The sequence below is a fragment of the Melopsittacus undulatus genome, chromosome 9 (genome assembly GCF_012275295.1).
Source record: "Melopsittacus undulatus isolate bMelUnd1 chromosome 9, bMelUnd1.mat.Z, whole genome shotgun sequence".
Lineage (NCBI taxonomy): Eukaryota > Metazoa > Chordata > Aves > Psittaciformes > Psittaculidae > Melopsittacus > Melopsittacus undulatus.
Genome location: NC_047535.1, coordinates 19,067,716 through 19,075,793, shown reverse-complemented (window position 1 = coordinate 19,075,793; position 8,078 = coordinate 19,067,716).

Sequence of the window (8,078 nt, the reverse complement as noted above, 5' to 3'; positions counted from 1 at the left end):
GCAATTGCCTGGGGTTTTTTTTTCTCTTTCACAAGCAATATGTTACAAAGATTTTTCCAGTCCTTAATTTCCCATTGTGTGCAGGTTAAAGTGATTTCTTCTCATCATCTTTCCATGTGCTTGATTTGAAAGACAGTCATCAGACAAACCTCCACTAACTCTGCTCATTGCTCTTTCACAGTTGATGTGCTAGTCTCTTTACAGCTCTTCTCTTTGCTGTCCCAGTTTGACTTCAGAGACCTTTTCTTTAGATCATTCACCAAGGCTAAATGAGCTCTGACAACCCTTCTTAGGGATCCATTTTCCTTCTCCTCAGTTCATGTGATCTCTAGCATCATTTCCAAAATCAGCCAGAGAAAGTGCCTTCTCTGATTTCCTCCACACATGGGACAGACACTGCTTTACTGTGCCTCAAGCCAGTGAATGGAGCAGAAGAACATGTGAGTTACTCAGGCCCACAGCAGATATGTTATACAGCAAGAGAACAGAAAACAGGAATGCTGTGAGCAAACCCCTGACAGTTTGATACCAGTGTCAGAAACCCATAGTCCTCTGCTAAGAGTTTATTAGAAAATATGATGATGATTTTATTATATTCAATATCTCCTTAATGTGATTTCAAATTGAAAGTATTTCTCTTCTAATTGAACTAATTCACCTTCTAATATTTAAAATAAGGAGAAAGCTTGATTAATAGGCATCAGCAACTTCACGTAACCAGCATCACACATTACTTGTAACAAGACAGTCCCTAAGAAGAGTCTCAGTATGTTTGTTGTCACTGAATGCACTAAAATTCATGTCAGAGATAATGACTTCTGCTATAAATAATGTTTTTACAGCAGGTACAGCAGCTTTGCATGTTGCACAGTATCAATTGTGTGGAGTTTTTAGTGCACTTTTGGACTTTCAGTTTGAACTAAGAATACCATCTGCAATACAGCTGTTAGTTCAGCCTGGTTAAGAAGTGACAGAGAGGTGATTCTCACAGAAATGAAGTCACCATCCTGGAGTGGAGGTATGACATTAGCTTATGACAATCTCAGTCTAGAATTGTATCATTTTAAGTTTTAATTCTACTTAAGTACCTTTTAAGACTCAATATATAATGAAAAGAATCACTATAGAATCACTTTTATAAGACCTATTTAATATGATGATTTTTCATTTAAAAAAGTATTAATGTAGCTTTACATTATGTTTTAGTGTAAATTTTTAAATTTACTAATATCAGCAAAATTTTTACAATTAATATCTTCACTATTCAAACTATGTGTTTACAGTGAGAATTCAGCTTTTCTTTGATAGCAAACATTTGCTTTCATCTCCACATTCCACTTTCTCCTTCTTATGCAGTGGCATGATCCTGCAAAATCTGAGTTGCCAACACTGGAGAAGAATGTCCAAATCTAATCAAACAAAATAGCTGTTCCAATGAATCTCTTTCTTTTGATCAGGTTTTAGGGAAAAGAAGCCACAATGTAGTCTTTGAACTTAAATGCCTTTGGAGTGTTCTTTTTACTCAGGACAGCCAATGGCATAAAAGCTGATTCATTCAAAATTAACATCAGCCAGTCTTTCTTCTCTCCTACCTTGTTAACCAAGGGTTCAGAGCATTTAAAGACAAACATTCATTTAATAATGCTAATACATTATTTCACTATAAAAAGGAATTTAAAGGAATGCACAGCCTTTACCTGCCACTACATTACTTGTACATCTACCCTATGACACCCAACAAATATACAACACCTAAATTAAAGTAGGGATTCAACTTTGGGGAAGAGGACAGTAAGGAGTGATGGGACAGAAGCAAAGGCATTTTTCCACTTTGTTTGCACATGCAACTAATACATTTTCATTTATGTACTGGGTTTTGTCAGGGATTTGAAATCTTACATGTTTTGTCGGGTTCTTTTTCCAGAAGGCCTTCTCAGCTATCTGCTGTTACCTGCTGAGGCATGAATCCTGGTAAAACCTTAGCTGCTCTAAGAGATACAAAACATTGTGATCATACAACAGAAACCTTTAAATCTCTGGGAATTTAGCTCAGTATTCAGCCCAGGGTTATTTTTGCCATAGTTTCTTCAAAAGATGGATGTTTCACTATGCCTGATCATCCCACAGTAGTTATGTCCAAATTTTATCCAACAATTCCCATTAGAGAAGCCTTGCTTTAGTTTAAGCTGAGGCTGATGGCTGTGATGATACCATTGCAGAGTCTGTGAACACTTTCAATGTATGTATGTTTCAAAAGACTCGCTCCAATTTGAGTTCATGTACAGAAAACAAAAGTCCCTGTGCTTTTCCTGGTGCCTATCCTTACATCACAGATGTTGCCTAATGTACTTGGATCTCAAATCTGAGGGACTCCTTAGGGTGCTGTAGGGCATCTGCAGCAAGAACCTACTTTAATGGCAATTGTTGGGGCTCAGCATGCCTAAAAGTGAGGCCTTGTATTTTTAAAAGCTATCAAACATTGTTGTTAAAATAACATCCCTTTTTTGTGTGGCAGAACAACAAAAAGAAAAACCCTCTGAATTTCTGCTGGCTCTGCAATAACAACAATTGCTGTTGGCATTTGTTTATGAAAACAAGCAAAAGATAACAAACTAACCTCCCTCAGCTACACATCTTTTACTACAGTTAGCAAAAAAGTTTGTACCTCCCTTGAGCTGAAGTAATTTTCCAATGCAGTTTAACGCACTAACAAGTGCGTTCATACTGGCAGTTTACACATGGCTGTGTAGATTGACTTTTAATCCATTTTATTGCACCGAAACAAGTTTTCTACCAGAGAATAGGCATTAGCAGGGCAGCCAAGGGCTGAACTGACAATATAGGCTGAATTAGCATTTCTTTTATCAAGCAACATAGAAAGAACAAATGCCAAAAGATGTGTTATTCTAGTTTAAGGCTAACATTGAATGCTAGTATCGACACATTTAAAATATTAGAACTTGTTTGTGCTTGTTACATAATATTAATTTCCTTGGTGATGCCACACTATATTCACTGAATATTTTAGTACCATGATGCCTTACCCTGCACTGAATGAAAAATTAATAAAAATATGCAAGTTGATAGTAAAGGCCAGATCTGTTGTGGTGTTGTCAACACAGCAGAGTACTTCTGAGGGACTTCATCTGCATTCACCCTTCATATGCATGCTCAAATATACAATGTAGCAAACCCCACAAAAGCAACAGTATAAAAAAGTGTTTTCTAAATTAATTTTATGCTATGTAGCAGAACATAATCTTCCAAGTGAAGAGGATTTGGATACAAATGACAACACACCTATGTAAATAAAATATTAACGAAAAGAGACATTGGCTCTTTCAGACTCCAGGGTTTTGGGTTCTAAATACATGACTGAATTTCTTATTGACAACTACATGGATAGGAACAAAAATGCAGGTCAGCAATGAAGGCTGTGATAAACAGGAGCAGCATGTATAGATTTGCACTTGCTCCTATTATAACTGCAGGGCTCTGCATCTAGGTGACAAGATTGATTCTTTTTCCAAATCTGCCCTGTCAACAGCATGCCTCTTTGCTGAAGAGAGAGTGATTTCTTCTCAAAAGCAGCATGTTACCTCTAAAATTTAAGTGAGATAGGGTTGTTTTCTTTAGACAGAGTTCTAACTTGTAAAGTCAGTCTTTAGGAGTCCTGGTGATCAAATATAGGGAAAATATTAGGCCAAATTTTATTTCTAGCTTGCAATAAGTAAAATGAAACTTGGGGAGAAGTCACTGATTCTTCTCAACTTATTTAGTCTGTGTTTCAAATAGGATGAGGAAATGAGATTATTTAGGAAAAACAGTATAATTCCAGAACAGACCAAGCAACATTTGATAAAACTATCTGGTAGTAGGGTCTAAGGGACTGATTTTGGTCTATGGATGACATGCAAAAAAGGTAGGAAATGGGATAAGAATTCTAGTTTCACTAAAATTACAGCTTTGTATCTTTGGGAACAAGATCTGAAAACAACATTTGTATATGTTGCAGCAGGTCATTCAGGGTACCTGCCATTAGAAAATGTGTCTTAGTAGGAGGGATTTACATCATTAGTGAAGGATATTTCCCTTTGACATTGCCATGCTCTGAAATCCTCTGAACCACTGTATTGGAGGACCATTTTCTATTAATTTTCCATGTGGCAGACTGTTGCACGGGCAAACTTCTCTACTTTTTTACAAAAGTACCAGCTACTACTACAAGGAAAAATCATACAATTGTCATAACAACCTGGCAATATTACAGTGGCCACTTTGAAGAGTGGTCTGAAGAGTATTTGCCAAACCTTTTGATCCCTAGTAATCAGAACAGAAGTGCCCAAAATCCAGAGATTAAAGGATTAGGCCTCAAGAAAGACTTGTGGTATTTCAAGAAAATGTGACTGATGCACACCACTTATTTTTTACAGTGCTGATGAGATTTAGTGTTTAAGGTCCTTTCCTGTTCAGACATAAAAGCTGCTGTAATCAGAGTATTACTAGGGAAAACTACTCTGCTCAGGGATTCAATATGTTTAAATTGTTGAGCCAAGGTTATTGTTTGGATTAGGTTAGAAAGAATGACACTGAAATAAGTAAGCTCCATAGTACAGTGAAGCAGAGAAGAACAAAGAAATATGTTTGTATTTTTAAATAGCAATCTGGATAGCCTAAGTATGCTGGTTATAGCTATAGAAAAAAAATAACTTAGACTAGCCTGGAAACTAGGTATTGTATATGTCTACACAGCCATTAGAAACAGAATAAACATTTCCATTGCACTTGAATCCATATGAAGCTAAACTGGAGACACTGGAGATGGAAGAGACTTATTGGTCGGCTTGCTCTCCCTCAAGCTGCAGAGCCCCTCAAAACCTTTACGCTTGGTTCCCATGCCCCTCCCCAAATTCTGTCATGCAAAACTTGACACAGGCAACTAACATCCATCAGGGTCATTCTGCTAGAAAAAAAAAGCTACCAGGCTATACTGAAGGTAAATCAGCTGCAGGTATTTGTCAATAAGGTCTAAAGGTACTTTTTTCAGACTTCATATATCCAAAAAAGCTAGCAGCTTTTTAATAAAAAAAATACATGGCTGTTAATAATAATACTTGGTCTTTTAGGGAGCCATTAGAGATGCATGAGAAAATACCAGCACAAAAATAGGTTCCAATATACAATCATGCCATTTCAAACACCATTGGATTATTATTACTGATTAGGGAAAAAAATCCAACAGCTGTCTGGGCAATTCCCTCAGTGTCTGGATTATTGATTTAATAGCTACACATTGTCTAGATCCAACCACTCCACTACTGTTTGAAAATGCTGTACTTTTTTCTTCCCTATTATTGCACAAAAAACATGTATTTTAGTCTGATTGTAGGTGAATTCAAGATTAGATGTTACTTCCACTCCATGTAATAAGAATATGAAATAGCAATTGTATCTTTTTAAGTAAAACCTAAAATGAGTATTTAGAGCTAAAACATTCCAAGCTTTCAGAAAGCTGCTAAGTATTAAATTTCACCTACAATTCATTCCAAAGTTCTGCTCTTCCCTTTCTCTCCTCCAGGAAATTAGCACTAGGAAAATGAAGCAAAAATTTAAGGTAGGGAAACTATTCAAGTGTGAAGGGACTGTAATTGTTACAGTTGCTTAGGTAACAGTGATATGTTTTGCATATGTTAGGCATCCTTTCTGCTACATTTAGAATAAATAAGTAAACAAACAAACTGCCTGCTAGCTTTACATTTTTGCCTTCATCTGTGAGTGCTGCAGTCAGCCTGTCTCTGTTTTACTTCCTGATGACTGGGTTCAGCCTGCACAGGCTGTAGTTTTTGTTCTGCGTAGGGCTCCCTATGCATGCCCTGTTTGTGAAGCACAGTGATAAGAAGCATAGCGTGAATGGCAGTTTATGTCACATGGACCATGAGATATGGCAGCACTGTGTGGCACACACAGCTGCAATGGAGGCAGTCCGTGTACTGTAACACATCTCCTTCCTTGGATTGCTTTGGATTCTCGTGACTAAACAGGGGTGTTGACAGAAAAAAGTACCAGAGTTCAGACATGAAAGTGTAAATATGGTGTGTTAAACAGTCCCTCCATGAGTGCTTAACCTGGAGCAGGGTAATCTAAGCAGCACAGACTGTTCTGGTCAAATAAATTAGCTTACACGTAAGAATGACATACTTCATGTTATACTGCCTCAGTGAAGCATCCCTCCTTCCTAGGATGGAGGTACAGCAGGCAGCAGCAAGTCCTATAAAAGACTTTTTCATCTAGAGGTGGAATCAATAGAGGTAATATTTTACTGAAGGCTCTCATATATATATATATATATATATATATACATATATATATATATATATATATGTTTTTAATCAAACTTAGTTCTACCACACACCAAAGCAAATATATAACCCTTATAGTGATCCCTTACTAAATGGTGAGCATTTGTGGAGGGATATATATGATGCTATTTATTTGTTTACAATGTACCTTATTAAAAGCAAAAAACCCACACATGAAGAGTTGAGCAAGGGTCTCAGCTGTTGTCTGTTTGGCCTAATACATTTGCAGTGATTTTTATGGAAGAAAATGTTGTCCTAAACCACATTTTTTCCTCTGTTTCTGACAGGTAATGGGATATACAGTGGGATCCTGTCCCTTCCTATAATGTTGGCTGTTGGTACTATTCTGGGTTTCTAGTAAATATCACAACTTTTATGAGAAGCATGGAAAATCCTGTATAATGAATCTTTAAGTCAGTAAGGTGATACTATGGACAAAAAAATGTATCTAAAAGTATAAAGATAGTAACTTAATATAAAAATATTGTGCTTTTGTATTCTTATTGGGGGAGGAAAGTGAGATCACAAAATTTGTGGCTACAGAAAGAGAGCCACAGGTAACAAATAACACATGTTCTTTGGTCTAATCAAAAGTAAACACTGAATATTGATCCTCAGCAGTCTACTGCAATAAACTGTTCTAACATCATACCAGCTGTGCACACTTTTCTGTCCTGACTCACTCTGACCAGCTTCTGTGATCTACCTCCTCCTTCACTGGAAGAGCAACAACAGCAATGCAGTGAACCACTGAATTTCAAATCTAACATTTCTGTGAGAGTCATTTAATTCTGAGATATTATAACTCTAAAAAAAACCAAACAAACAAAAAACCAAACCCAACCACCAAAAAACATCCAAAACAAACCCAAAAGAAAATTGAAACACTTGGAAAATACAGAATGGTGATGTACTATTCTAATTGTGCAGGTCCCAAGCAACAGGCCCCAAGTACAGCTCATTATGATCACAAACATCAATCTGTTTGAAATGTGCATCCAATCTGATGGACGCTTTATATCAAAATGACAAAAACATTTTGGTTTTACAGTTACTGTGTTACGTCAAGTTTTAAAAAATTACTTAAACGGAAAATGGGAATCTGCTGACAAATGTTGGCCAAATCTTATATCATACCAATGTTATGCTTTCAAATGCCTTTTTTTTCTTTCTCCAGATAAATACTGAGATACATTTTCTGAGGTCCTTATGTATCTTGCTATTGGTTGTCATCTCCAGTATAAGCCTGTTCTCTACCCAGTTACCAACTATGTATTAGAGAATTAACCACAACTGTTAAGGTCACATTAGGTCAACTTTAAAGTGATAAAACCTTAATGGAGTAAGGGATCAAGAATGTACCAAAATCTCTTATTTCTGTTTTCCACATCTCTGGAGAAATACTTTAAAGTTCACCTCAAAATACTTATCTAAACATCCTAGTCTTTTCATATTATTTCAAATATAGGTTGTTTAATTCTAAATCCGGTTGATATTTCAATAAAATAAATCCTATTAAATAAATCACATTGTGAAACTTAGAAAAATTGTTCAAATCTGCAATTATTATTCCCAGAGGGCTCTAAACAATCCCCTTGTATTGCTGTTTTGTTAACATATCCGACAATTTATGGTATAATAAATAACCCTTCTTTTGTTCATTAAGACTTAGATAGAAGCTGGCTTGAAAACCATGGCTCTAATCTCTCTAATCTCAAC